The sequence below is a fragment of the Pristiophorus japonicus genome, chromosome 16, assembly GCF_044704955.1.
Source record: "Pristiophorus japonicus isolate sPriJap1 chromosome 16, sPriJap1.hap1, whole genome shotgun sequence".
Lineage (NCBI taxonomy): Eukaryota > Metazoa > Chordata > Chondrichthyes > Pristiophoridae > Pristiophorus > Pristiophorus japonicus.
In genome coordinates, this window is record NC_091992.1 from 70,160,005 (window position 1) to 70,174,818 (window position 14,814).

The following is a 14,814-nucleotide window of genomic DNA, read 5'->3' on the forward strand; positions in this document are numbered from 1 at the left end:
GGAGTGCATCCCCTGAAGTCCCAAGGGATTCCAGCATCCCTTGGGAGCACTGTATATAAGCCGGCCCCTAAGGCCTGTTACTCACTCTGCAGTGTCTTAATAAAGACTGAGGTCACTGTTACTTTAACCTTCCTGTGTGCAGTTTCATGTGTGTTAGGAACACAATAACTGGTGACGAGGATACGAATCCAACGCAAAAATGCAACAAACTGTGGGAATCGTGGAGAAATTCTCGGAGGGCGAGGACTGGGAAGCCTATGTCAAATGGCTAGACCAGTACTTTGTAGCCAACGAGCTGGACGGAGAAGGAAGTGCTGCAAAAAGGAGAGCGGTCCTCCTCACGGTCTGCGGGGCACCGACCTACAACCTCATGAAGAATCTTCTGGCTTTGGTGAAACCCACAGTTAAGTCGTATGAGGAGCTGTGTACACTGGTTCGGGAGCATCTTAACCCGAGGAAAAGCGTGCTGATGGCGAGGTATGGGTTCTACACGTGCCAGCGATCTGAAGGTCAGGAAGTGGCGAGCTACGTCGCTGAGCTAAGGCGACTTGCAGGACAATGTCAGTTTGATGTCTACCTGGAGCAAATGCTCAGAGACGTTTTTGTACTGGGCATTGGCCATGAGATCATCCAACGAAAACTTTTGACTGTAGAGACACCGACCCTCAGTAAGGCCATTGCGATAGCACAGGCATTTATGTCCACCAGTGATAACACCAAACAAATCTCTCAGCACACAAGTGCTAGCAATGTTCATAAATTAACTGGAACTGTGTTTGCGAACAGAAATGTGCAAGGCAGAAAACACGAGTCTACAAATGCCAGCAGGCCTCAGGTGACCCAGATGACTCCACAACAAAGGATGAATGCAAGGCAATTCACACCTTGTTGGCGTTGTGGAGGCTTCCATTCAGCCTATTCAAGCCGCTTCAAAGGGTATGTTTGCAAGAGCTGTGGAACAATGGGGGACCTCCAACGAGCTTGCAGACGAGCTGCAAGCTCTGCAAAACCTGCTAACCACCACGTGGCAGAGGAAGATCGGTCCATTGTGGACCAAAGCAATTTCGAGCCTCAGAGAGAGGAGGCAGATGCTGAAGTACACTGGGTGCACACATTTTCGATGAAATGTCCACCTATAATGCTAAATGTAAAATTGAATGGCTTACCCATAGCCATGGAACTGAGAACGTACACCAAAGAGCTCATCACTGTCCTGGGCAGCACCATGGTCAAGGTCACCTACGAGGGCACGGTGCATGAACTGCTATTCTGGATTGTCCCGGGCGATGGCCTCACACTGCTTGGAAGGAGCTGGCTGGGCAAATTCTGCTGGAATCTGAGCGTTATCACATGTCGATGAGGCCTCATGTACCCAGGTTATGAACAAATTTCCTTCCATTTTTGAGCCAGGCATTGGAAACTTTTCCGGGGCGAAGGTGCGGATCCACTTGGTCCCAGAGGTACGACCCATTTACCACAAGGCGCGAGCGGTACCTCACATGATGAGGGAGAGAGTGGAAATCAAGCTGGACAGGCTGCAACGTGAGGGCATCATCTCCCCAGTGGAATTCAGCGAGTGGGCCAGCCCGATTGTTCCAGTACTCAAAAGTGATGGCACCTGTCAGGATTTGCGGCGATTATAAAGTAACTATTAATCGTTTCTCGCTACAGGACCAATACCCGCTACCTAAGGCAGACGACCTATTTGCAACGCTGGCAGGAGGCAAGACATTCACCAAGCTCGACCTGACTTCGGCCTACATGACGCAGGAGCTGGAGGAGTCTTCGAAGGTCCTCACCATTATCAACACGCACAAGGGACTGTTCATCTACAACAGATGCCCGTTTGGAATTCGGTCGGCTGCAGCGATCTTCCAGAGAAACATGGAGAGCCTACTCAAGTCGGTACCACGCACGGTGGTTTTTCAGGATGACATATTGGTCACGGGTCGGGACACCGTCGAGCATCTACAAAATCTGGAGGAGGTCCTCCAGCGACTGGATCGCGTAGGGCTGCGGCTGAAGAGGTTAAAATGCGTCTTCATGGCAACAGAAATGGAGTTTTTGGGGAGAAAGATCGCAGCGGACGGCATTCGGCCCACAGACGCCAAGACCGAGGCAGACAGAGGCTATCAGGAATGCGCCCAGGCCACAGAACATCACGGAGCTGCGGTCATTCCTGGGACTCCTCAACTATTTTTGTAACTTCCTACTGGGGTTAAGCACCCTCTTAGAGCCCCTACATGTGTTATTGCATAAAGGTGAGAACTGGGTATGGGGAAAAAAACAAGTAATTGCTTTTGAGAAAGCCAGAAACATTTTATGCTCCAATAAGCTGCTTGTATTGTTTAACCCGTGTAAAAGACTTGTGCTAGCATGTGACGCGTCGTCGTACGGAGCCGGGTGTGTATTACAACAAGCTAATGTTGCGGGTAAGTTGCAACCTGTCGCCTATGCCTCCAGGAGCTTGTCTGAGGCCGAGAGGGCCTACAGCATGATTGAGAAAGAGGCATTAGCGTGTGTGTTCGGGGTAAAGAAAATGCATCAGTACCTGTTTGGCCTCAGATTTGAGCTGGAAACCGATCACAAGCCCCTCATATCCCTGTTCACTGAAAACAAGGGGATAAACACTAATGCCTCAGCCCGCATACAAAAGTGGGCACTCACGCTATCAGCGTATAACTATACCACCCGCCACAGGCCAGGCACCGAGAACTGTGCAGATGCTCTCAGTCGGCTACCATTGCCCACCACGGGGGTGGAAATGGCACAGCCCGCAGACTTGTTGATGGTCATGGAAGCATTTGAAAATGATAAATCACCTGTCACGGCCCGCCAGATTAGGACTTGGACCAGCCGAGATCCTCTGCTGTCCCTAGTAAAAAACTGTGTACTGCATGGGAGCTGGGCCAGCATCCCCGTTGAAATGCAAGAGCCAATCAAGCCGTTCCAGCGGCGAAAGGACGAGCTGTCCATTCAGGCAGACTGCGTAGTGCTACCAAAAAGGGCAGGGAGACGTTTATCTCGGATCTCCACAGCACACACCCGGGTATACTAATGATGAAAGCGATAGCCAGATCCCACGTGTGGTGGCCCGGTATCGACTCTGTGTACAGCAATGCCGCGTGTGTGCTCAGTTGAGCAACGCGCCGAGAGAGGCACCACTAAGTTTGTGGTCCTGGCCCTCCAGACCATGGTCGAGGATCCATGTCGACTATGTGGGCCCGTTTCTCGGTAAAACGTTCCTGGTGGTGGTGGATGCTTTTTCAAAATGGATTGAATGTGAAATAATGTCTGGAAGCACCGCCACCCCCACCATTGAAAGCCTGAGGGCCATGTTTGCCACCCACGGCCTGCCTGACATACTGGTTAGTAACAATGGGCCATGTTTCATCAGTGCCAAATTTAAAGAATTCATGATCCGCAGTGGGATCAAACATGTCACCTCGGCCCCGTTTAAACCAGCCTCCAATGGGCAGGCAGAGCGGGCAGTACAAGCAATCAAACAGAGCCTGAAACGAGTCACAGAAGGCTCACTCCAAACCCACCTGTCCCAAGTACTGCTCAGCTACCGCACGAGACCCCACTCGCTCACAGGGATGCCCCCGGCTGAGCTACTCATGAAAAGGACACTTAAACCCAGACTCTCGCTGGTTCACCCCAACCTGCATGATCAGGTAGAGAGCAGGCGGCAGCAACAAAATGTAAACGATGGTCGCGCCACTGTGTCATGGGAAATTGATCTGAATGACCCTGTGTATATGCTAAACTATGGACATGGTCCCAAGTGGACCGTGGTCACGGTGATAGCTAAAGAAGGGAGTAGGGTTTTGTAGTCAAACTAGACAATGGACAAATTTGCAGAAGACACCTGGACCAAACGAGGCTGCGGTTCACAGACTGCCCTGAACAACCCACAGCAGACACCACCTTTTTCGAGCCCACAACACACACCCAAAGGATCAACGACACCACCCCGGACCAGGAAATCAAACCCATCACGTCCAACAGCCCAGCAAGGCCAGGCTCACCCAGCAGCCCTGCAGGGCCAACAATACGCCAACCCAGAGAGGGCACAGCCAACACACCAGAACAGACATTTGTACCGAGGTGGTCCACCAGGGGAAGAAAGGCTCCCGACCACCTCACCTTGCAAATAGTTTTCACTTTGACTTTAGGGGGGGGGGGGGGGGGAGTGATGTTGTGTATCTGTAAAGCATGCACTCCCATGTTCCGCCACCAGGGAGTGCATCCCCTGAAGTCCCAAGGGATCCCAGCATCCCTTGGGATCACTATATATAAACCGGCCCCTAAGGCCTGTTACTCACTCTGGAGTGTCTTAATAAAGACTGAGATCACTGTTAATTTAACCTCCCTGTGTGCAGTCTTATCTGTGTTAGGAACACAATACTGGGCTCAACAACTTTCTGTGGTAGAGAATTCCACAGGTTCAAAATTCTCTGGTTGAAAAGGTTTCTTCTCATCTCGGTCCTAAATGGCTTACCCCTTATCCTTAGACTGTGACCCCTGGTTCTGGACTTCCCTGATATCAGCCCTAAATTTGACTTTTTCTACATTAAACCTAAATTTAAACCTAAGCACCAAGCATCAATAATTTGAAAAGGTTGACAAGTGATGATCTACCAGAGAGTGCCCGTTTCCCCTTTTGTCCGCTGTGGCTCAATGAGTAGCACTCTGCCCTCTCAGTAGGAAGGTTGCGGGGTTTAAATCCTTCCCCAGGGAATTGCGCACAAAATCTATGCTGACAGTCCAGTGCAGTGCTGAGGGAGCGCTGCACTGTCGGAGGGGCCGTCTTTTGTAAGAGACATTAAACGGAGGCCATGCCTGCCTTCTCAGGTGGATGTAAAAGATCCCATAACACTATTGGAAGACGAGTTCTCCCCGGTGTCCTGACCAACATTTATCCCTCAACATAAACCTAAAACAGATTTTCTGTTCATAATCGCATTGCTGTTTGTGGGAGCTTGCTGTGCGCAAATTGGCTGCCACGTTTCCCACATTACAACAGTGAGTACACTTCAAAAGTACTTCATTGGTTGTAAAGCACTTTGGGACGTCCTGAGGTTGTGCAAGTTGCTATAGAAATGCAAGTCAGGTAGGCCAGGTAGATAAGATGGTTAAGGTGGCATACTTGCCGTTATTAGCCGAGGCATGGAACACAAGAGCAGGGGGGTATGCTTGAACTGCATAAAACATTAGTTAGGCCGCAGCTGGAGTACTGCGTGCAGTTCTGGTCACCACATTACAGGAAAGATGTGATTGCACTGGAAAAGGTGCAGAGGAGATTTACAAGAATATTGCCTGGATTGGAGAATTTTGGTTATGAGGAAAGATTGGAGATGCTGTGTCTGTTTTCTTTGGAACAGAGGCCTGAGGAGAGACCTTATTGAGGTGTATAAAATTATGAGGGGCCTAGATAAAGTGGATAGGAAGGACCTGTTTTCCTTAGCAGAGGAGTCAACAACCAGGGGGCATAGATTTAAAGTAATTCAGGTATAGAGGAGATATGAGCGGAAATGTCTTCACCGAGAGGGTGGTGGAATCTGGAACTCACTGCCTGAAAGGATGGTAGAGGCAAAGACCCTCACCACATTTAAAAAATACTTGGATGTGCACCTGAAGTGCCATAACCTGCAGGGCTACGGATCAAGAGCTAGAAAGTGGGATTAGGCTGGAGAGTTCTTGGTCGGTCGACGTGGACACGATGGGCCTCCTTCCATGCTGTAAATTTCTATCATTCTATGAAGTCCTTTCCTTTCTAGTGATAGGTAACATCAGTGAGGAATCACTAGGATAATTCCACCTGATAGATTCTTTCTACCAAAAGTTAATGTGAAGAAACCTCATTACCTGTGCTATTTGTTAGTAAACTACTTCATAATCCCCTGTTTTTTTATATATTTCCGTACTTTTAGGTCATCAACGCTATTGAGCAGGATTATGGACTGCCCAGCCACCCTGCACCAGCTCATGCTAGACTGCTGGCAGAACGATCGCAATTCCAGGCCCAAGTTTGCCCAGAACGTCAACACCTTAGACAAAATGATCCACAATCCTGCCAGCCTCAAGACCATGGCCACCATCATCGCAGTGTAGGCTTCTACTGTCTATTCAGTCGTGTGTCCGGTCATCGTCGCACTCTCGCCCGGTTTATTCCGCCTCAAACGGCCTGGTTCGGGATGCCATGTGTGCGACTTTTTAGGTTGACTCCTGCCAGTGGTTAGATTTTCATCTTTACCGCAGATTTCCCTTTCTGCGTGTCGCCCAGGTAGTAATGAGGAAATTCTACCCCAAGACACTTGTTTTGCATTTGTAGTGAGGAAATTTCCTGTCATTTTCCACATGGAAGGCAGAAGGGCATATAAAGACTGCATGAAGTATGCACTGTTGTGTATGAAGAGACTAAGAGATATGGGGCTGGAGTTTCAGAGTAAAGCTCCCTCGACACTGTCCCATCAAACACTCCCAGGGCAGGTACAGCACGGGGTTAGATACAGAGTAAAGCTCCCTCTACACTGTCCCATCAAACACTCCCAGGGCAGGTACAGCACGGGTTAGATACAGAGTAAAGCTCCCTCTACACTGTCCCATCAAACACTCCCAGGGCAGGTACAGCACGGGTTAGATACAGAGTAAAGCTCCCTCTACACTGTCCCATTAAACACTCCCAGGGCAGGTACAGCACGGGTTAGATACAGAGTAAAGCTTCCTCTACACTGTCCCATTAAACACTCCCAGGGCAGGTATAGCACGGGTTAGATACAGAGTAAAGCTTACTCTACACTATCCCATTAAACACTCCCAGGGCACGTACAGCACGGGTTAGATACAGAGTGTTATGTATTTAACCCCTTGTAACCTGTATTACACTACCACCAGAGGGCCTACCTGTTGGAGTCCCAAGGGATCCCAGCATCCCTTGAGAGCACGGTATATAAGCAGGTCACCCATGAGGTACCTGCACTCTGGAGTCTTATTAAAGGAGCTAAGGTCACACTTGCTCATTGTACACAGTACTCAGTTTCATCCTTTATTATTAGTGTGCCTATTGGCGATGAGGTAACGAACAACTGTACAAAAATGCAAAGAACTGTTGGTATTCTGGAGAAGTTCTCAGAAGGGGACGATTGGGAGGCCTTCGTGGAGAGACTCGACCAATACTTCATGGGCAACGAACTGGAAGGGGACGAGAACTTCCAAATGAAGGGTGATCCTCCTAACTGTCTGTGGGGCAGCAACCTATGGCCTCATGAAGAATCTCCTAGGTCTGGCAAAACCAACAGAGAAATCCTATGAAGAATTGTGTACGCCGGTCTGGGAACACCTAAATCCTAAATAAAGCGTTTTGATGGCGAGATATCGGTTCCACGCGTGTCAACGATCGGAGGGCCAGGAAGTGGCGAGCTATGTTGCCGAACTAAGATACCTCGCAAGACATTGTGAGTTTGAGGGATTCTTAGAGACTTTTTTGTACTGGGCATTGGCCATGAGACAATCCTTCGCAAACTGTTGACTGCAGAAACTCTGAATCTATGTAAAGCCATAACGATAGCCCAGGCATTTATGTCCACCAGCGACAACACCAAACAGATTTCGCAGAGTAAAGAAGTTTCGGCTAGTACTATGCATAAAGTAACGTTGGTTTCGAGCAGAAATATACATGGCAGAACATACACGCCGGCTGCTACTGCCCGACCTCAGATGACCCACAGTCCGCCATCAATCGCTAATGCGAGGCAGTTAACACCTTGTCGGCGCTGTAGAGGTGATCATCAGCCCCATCAATGCCACTTCAAGCACTCTGCGTGCAACAGTTGCAGAACAATGGGACACCTCCAACGAATGTGCAGGCGAGTTGCAAACCATCACGTTGCAGAGGAAGATCGATCCACTGTGGATCAGGCTGAATTGGAGACTCGTACCGAGGAGGCAGAAGTGTACGGGGTACACACATTCACTACGAAAAGTCCACCAATAACATTGAAAGTTGAACTGAACGGAATTCCAGTATCTATGGAACAGGACACGTGTGCAAGTCAGTCCATAATGAGTAAAAAGGCTTTCGACAGGCTGTGGGGCAATAAGGCACACAGGCCCAAGCTCAGCCCCATTCACATCAAACTAAGGACTTACACCAAGGAACTAATCCCTGTCATTGGCAGTGCAGAAATCAAAGTCTCCTATGCCTGAGCAGTGCACGAACTCCGCTGTGGATTGTGCCAGGGGATGGACCCACGTTGTTTGGCAGAAGCTGGCTGGGAAAAATCCGCTGGAACTGGGATGACATCCGAGTGCTTTCGTCCGTCGACGACGCATCATGTACCCAGGTTGTGAGCAGATTCCTATCGTTGTTCGAGCCAGGCATTGGAAGCTTCTCGGGGGCGAAAGTGCAGATACATTTGGTTCCCAGTACGCGACCCATCCACCACAAGGCACGGGCGGTACCATACATGATGCGTGAGAAAGTGGAAATTGAGCTGGACAGGCTGCAGCGAGAAAGCATCATTGCGCCGGTGGAATTCAACGAGTGGGCCAGTCCAATTGTCCCGGTACTTAAAGAGGACGACACAGTTAAAATTTGTGGGGACTATAAAGTAACGATTAACCGTTTTTCGTTATAGGACCAGTACCCGCTACCCAAGGCAGACGACCTATTTGCAACCCTGGCTGGAGGGAAGACCTGACCTCGGCCTACATGACACAGGAGCTGGAGGAGTCTTCGAAAGGCCTCACCTGCATCAACACGCACAAAGGTCTGTTCATCTATAACCGGTGCCCGTTCGGGAATCGGTCGGTTACGGCAGTCTTCCAACGGAACATGGAGAGCCTGTTAAAGTCGGTTCCTCACACCGTGGTTTCCCAGGACGACATACTGGTGACAGGTCGGGACACCATGGAGCATTGAAGAATCTGGAAGAGGTTTTTAGTCGGTTGGATCGCGTGGGGCTCAGGTTGAAACGCTCGAAGTGCGTTTTCCTGGCGTAGGAGGTCTTGGGAAGAAGAATCGCGGCAGACGGCATCAGACCCACCGACGCCAAGATGGAGGCCATCAAGAACGCGCCGAGACCACAGAATGTGACGGAGCTGCGGTCGTCCCTGGGACTTCTTAACTATTTTGGTAATTTCCTACCTGGGTTAAGCACCCTGCTAAAACCCCTACATGTGCTACTGCGCAAGGGAGACGACTGGGTATAGGGGAATTCACAAGAGGCTGCCTTTAAGAAAGCCAGAAATCTGTTGTGTTCAAACAAACTGCTTGTCCCGTATAACCCTTGTAAAAGATTAGTGCTAGCTTGCGATGCGTCGTCATATGGGGTCGGGTGTGTGTTACAACAGGCTAACGAATCGGGGATCTTGCAACTGGTCACTTATACTTCCAGGAGCTTGTCCAAGGCCAAAAGGGCCTACAGCATGATTGAAAAAGAGGCTCTGGTGTGCGTTTACGGAGTAAAAAAAATGCACCAGTACTTATTTGGCCTCAAGTTTGAGCTTGAAACTGACCACAAGCCGCTCATATCGCTGTTCTCTGAGAGCAAAGGGATTAACACCAAGGCCTCTGCCCGCATTCAAAGATGGGCGTTCACGCTGTCGGCATACAACTATGTAATCCACCACAGACCGGGCACAGAGAACTGCACAGATGCTCTCAGTCGGCTGCCATTGCCCACCACCGGGGTGGAAATGGTACAGCCAGCAGTCTTGCTCATGGTCTTGGAGGCATTCGAGAACGAAAAGTCCCCTGTTACAGCCCGCCAGATCAGGACCTGGACCAGCCAGGATCAGTTACTGCCCTTGATAAAAAACTGTGTCCTCCATGGGAGCTGGTCCAGTGTCTCAGCGGCGATGCAGGAGGCGATTAAGCCGTTCCACAGGCGCAAAGATGAAATGTCCCTGCAAGCGGACTGTCTGTTGTGGGGCAATCACGTGGTCTTGCCCAAGAAAGGCAGAGACATATTTATTTGCGAACTGCACAGCATCCACCCAGGCATTGTAGTGATGAAAACCATAGCCAGATCCCTTGTCTGGTGGCCCGGCATCGACTCAGATTTAGAGACATGCGTGCGCCAGTGCAACACGTGCTCTCAGCTGAGCAATGCACCCAGAGAGGCACCGCTAAGTTTGTGGTCGTGGCCCTCCAAACCGTGGTCGAGGATCCACGTGGACTATGCAGGCCCATCTCTAGGCAAAATGTTTTTGGTTGTCGTGGACGCTTACTCAAATGAATGTGCGATAATGTCTGTAATCACGTCCACGGCCACTATTTGAAAGCCTAGGAGCCGTGTTTGCCAAGCACGGCTTGCCTGATGTCCTAGTCGGTGACAATGGGCCGTGCTTCACCAGTGTTGAATTCAAGGAATTGATGACCCGCAATGGGATCAAACACGTCACATCTGCCCCGTTCAAGCCCGCATCCAATGGCCAGGCAGAACGGGCAGTTCAGACCATCAAGCAAAGCTTGAAATGTGTGTCGGAAGGCTCCCTGCAGACCCGCCTGTCCCGAGTACTGCTCAGCAACCACATCAGACCCCACTCACTCACCGGGATTCCCCCAGCCGAGCTGCTCACGAAAAGGGCGCTAAAAACAAGGCTCTCTCTTGTCCACCCTGATCTCCATGATCACGTGGCGGGCAAGCGACATCAACAAAGTGTGTACCATGACCGCGCAAATTTGTCACGCGATATTGAGATCAATGATCCTGTGTTTGTGCTCAATTATGGACATGGTCCCAAATGGCTTGCTGGCACAGTCACAGCCAAAGAGGGAGTAAGGTGTTTCAGGTCAAATTGGCCAATGGACAAACGTACAGAAAACATTTGGACCAAATCAAACTGCGGTTCACCAACAGCTACGAACAACCTGAAGAAGACACCACCAACTTTGACCCTCCAACACACACACACAAGTGGCAACCGACATCATGGTTGACCATGAAGCCGAACTCACCATCCCCAGCAGCCCGGCAAGGCCGGCTGCCCAACAGCCCAATGAAGAACCAACCAACCCACCCACACCCGCATTTGTACCGAGACAATCGGCAAGGGAGCGAAAAGCCCCAGATCGTCTCACCTTGTAAATAAGTGTATTGTTGACTTCACGGGGGGAGTGATGTTATGTATTTAACCCCTTGTAACCTGAATTACACTACCACCAGAGGGCCTACCTGTTGGAGTCCCAATGGATCCCAGCATCCCTTGGGAGCACGGTATATAAGCAGGCCACCCACGAGGTACCTGCACTCTGGAGTCTTATTAAAGGAGCTAAGGTCACACTCGCTCATTGTACACAGTACTCAGTTTCATCCTTTATTATGAGTTTATCACAGACTAAAGCTCCCTCTACACTGCTCGATCAAACACTCGCAGGGCAGGTACAGCACGGGTTAGTTACAGAGTAAAGCTCTCTCTACACTGTCCCACCAAACACTCCAATGAAGGGACAGCATGGCTTAGATACAGAGTAAAGCTCCCTCTACACTGTCCCATTAAACATTCCCAGGGCAGGTACAGCACAGGTTAGATACAGAGTAAAACTCCCTCTACACTGTCCCATCAAACATTCCCAGGGCAGGTATAGCACGGGGTTAGATACAGAGTAAAGCTCCCTCTACACTGTCCCATTAAACACTCCCAGGGCAGGTACAGCACAGGGTTAGATACAGAGTAAAGCTCCCTCTACACTGTCCCATTAAACACTCCCAGAGCAGGTACAGCACAGGTTAGATACAGAGTAAAGCTCCCTCTACACTGTCCCATTAAACACTCCCAGGGCAGGTACAGCACGGGTTAGATACAGAGTAAAACTCCCTCTACACTGTCCCATTAAACACTCCCAGGGCAGGTACAGCACAGGTTAGATACAGAGTAAAACTCCCTCTACACTGTCCCATCAAACATTCCCAGGGCAGGTACAGCACGGGGTTAGATACAGAGTAAAGCTCCCTCTACACTGTCCCATTAAACACTCCCAGGGCAGGTACAGCACAGGGTTAGATACAGAGTAAAGCTCCCTCTACACTGTCCCATTAAACACTCCCAGAGCAGGTACAGCACAGGTTAGATACAGAGTAAAGCTCCCTCTACACTGTCCCATTAAACACTCCCAGGGCAGGTACAGCACGGGTTAGATACAGAGTAAAACTCCCTCTACACTGTCCCATTAAACACTCCCAGGGCAGGTACAGCACAGGTTAGATACAGAGTAAAACTCCCTCTACACTGTCCCATTAAACACTCCCAGAGCAGGTTCAGCACAGGTTAGATACAGAGTAAAACTCCCTCGACACTGTCCCATCAAACACTCCCAGGGCAGGTACAGGGGGTTAGATATAGAGTAAAGCTCCCTCGACATTGTCCAATCAAACACTCCAAGGGCAGGTACAGCACGGGGTTGGATACAGAGTAAAGCTCCCTCTACACTGTCCCTACAAACACTCCCAGGGCAGGGACAGCACGGGTTAGATACAACAACTTTTATTTATTTTAGTAAAACATCCCAAGATGCTTCACAGCAGTGTTACAAGACAAAACAAATAAATTTGACACCGAGCCACAGGAGAAATTAGCGCAGGTGACCAAAAGCTTGGTCAAAGAGGTAGGTTTTAAGGACCGTCATAAAGGAGGAAAGAGAGGTAGAGAGGCAGAGAGGTTTAGGGAGGGAATTCCAGAGCTTGGGGCCCAGGCAGCTGAAGGCACGGCCACCGATTGTTGAGCAGTTATAATCAGGGATGCTCAAGAGGGCAGAATTTGAAGAATGCAGACATCTCGTGGGGTTGTGAAGCTGAAGGAAATTACAGAGATAATTAGAGGCGAGGCCATGGAGGGATTTGTAAACAAGGATGAGAATTTTGAAATCGAGGCGTTGCTTAACCGGGAGCCAATGTAGGTCAGCGAGCACAGGGTGGATGGGTGAGTGGGACTTGGTGTGGGTTAGGACATGGGCTGCCGGGTTTTGGGTGACCTCACCTTTACGTAGAGTAGAATGTGGGAGGCTGGCCAGGATTGCATTGGAATAGTCAAGTTTAGAGGTAACAAAGGCATGGATGTGGGCTTCAGCAGCAGAAGAGCTGAGGCAGGGGCGGAGGCGGGCGATGTTATGGAGGTGGAAAATTTTGGTTTTAGTTATGCCGCGGATATGTGGCTGGAAACTCATTTCAGGGTCAAATAAGACGCCTAGGTTGCGAACAGTCTTGTTCACCCTCAGATTGATGCTAGGGAGAGGGATGGAGTCGGTGGTTAGGGAACACAGTTTCTGGCAGGGACCAAAGATCATGGCTTCGGCCATCCCAATATTTAATTGGAGAAAATTTCTGCTCATCCAGAACTGGATGTTGGACAAGCAATCTGACAATTTAGAGACCATGGAACGGGTCGAGGGAAGTGGTGGTGAGGTAGAGCTGGGTGTCGTCAGTGTATAAGTGGAAACTGACGGTGTGTTTCTGGATGATGTCGCCGAGGGGCAACATGTAGATGAGAACTAGGAGGGGGCCAAGGATAGATCCTTGGGGGACACCAGAGGTAACGATGCGGGGGCGGGAAGAGATGCCGTTGCAGGTGATTCTCTGGCTACGATTAGATAGATAAGAATGGAACCAGGCGAGTGCAGTCCCACCCAGCTTGATGATGGTGGAGAGGTGTTGGAGGAGGATAGAGTGGTCAACTGTGTCAAAGGCTGCATACAGGTCGAGGAGGACGAGGAGGGACAGTTTACCTTTGTCACAGTCACACAGGACGTCATTTGTGACTTTGATGAGAGCCAATGCCGGTACTGTGGCAGGGGCGAAAACCGGACTGATGGGATTCAAACATGGAGTTCCACAAATCTGGGAGGCAGCAACATGTTCAAGGACTATGGAGAGGTAAGGGAGGGGTGGTGATGGGGCAGTAGTTTGCAAGCACAGTGGAGTCAAGGGTTGATTTTTTGAGGAGAGGGATGATGACTACAGATTTGAAGGAGATGGGGAGGGGGTTAGATACAGAGTAAAGCTCCCTCTACACTGTCCCATCACACACTTCCAGCGCAGGTACAGCACAGGTTAGATACAGAATAAAGCTCCCTCTACACTGTCCCATCAAACACTCCCAGGGCAGGTACAGCATGGGTTAGATACAGAATAAAGCTCCCTCTACACTGTCCCATTAAACATTCCCAGGGCAGGTACAGCATGGGTTAGATACAGAGTAAAGCTCCCTCTACACTATCCCATTAAACACTCCCAGGGCAGGTACAGGGGGTTAGATACCGAGTAAAGCTCCCTCGACACTATCCCATTAAACACTCCCAGGGCAGGTACAGCACGGGGTTAGATACAGAGTACAGCTCCCTCTACACTGTCCCATCAGATTGGATGGGATAATGGTTGGGCTGAGCCTTACTCTGAACACACAAAGGTGGGAGCCGTTTTACAGAATTCTTTCTCTACCTTTCAATAAACTCAGTGGGGAACAGTCGTGATTTCTATCAAAGGCTACTGCTGACCTGATGTTTGGTTCATTTTAAGATTTCAGCTTTGCTTTTTAGTCTTAGCCCTTTGTTTAGTGAACTGGAACAGCGGACAGGAAGTGTCGGGGAGCTGACGACCTCCCTGCCCCCAGAGATTCTCTGTGACTAGTGGCCTGCTGGCATCAGGTGGAGGGAGGCAGCTCGCCTGCTTCAGGCAAGTCGTGGGGTAATGGGCCCGTTTCTCGGGTGGGAAAGGGGAGGAGCCCGGGGGACAGAGGCCCAGACCTCCCTTGTGAGGCCTGGGGGAGAACTCATGCCTGCCAAAGGTCGATTTTAATTCTCCTGCCTGGCAG

The 14,814-nt window shown here is 50.1% G+C and overlaps 1 protein-coding gene across 1 annotated transcript in view; it reads right to left on the minus strand.

Moving 5' to 3' along the window:
• The window catches only part of LOC139226183 (glutamate receptor ionotropic, NMDA 2C-like), a 504,948-nt gene that overhangs the window by 302,289 nt on the left and 187,845 nt on the right, over positions 1-14,814 (minus strand). The window lies entirely within an intron of this gene.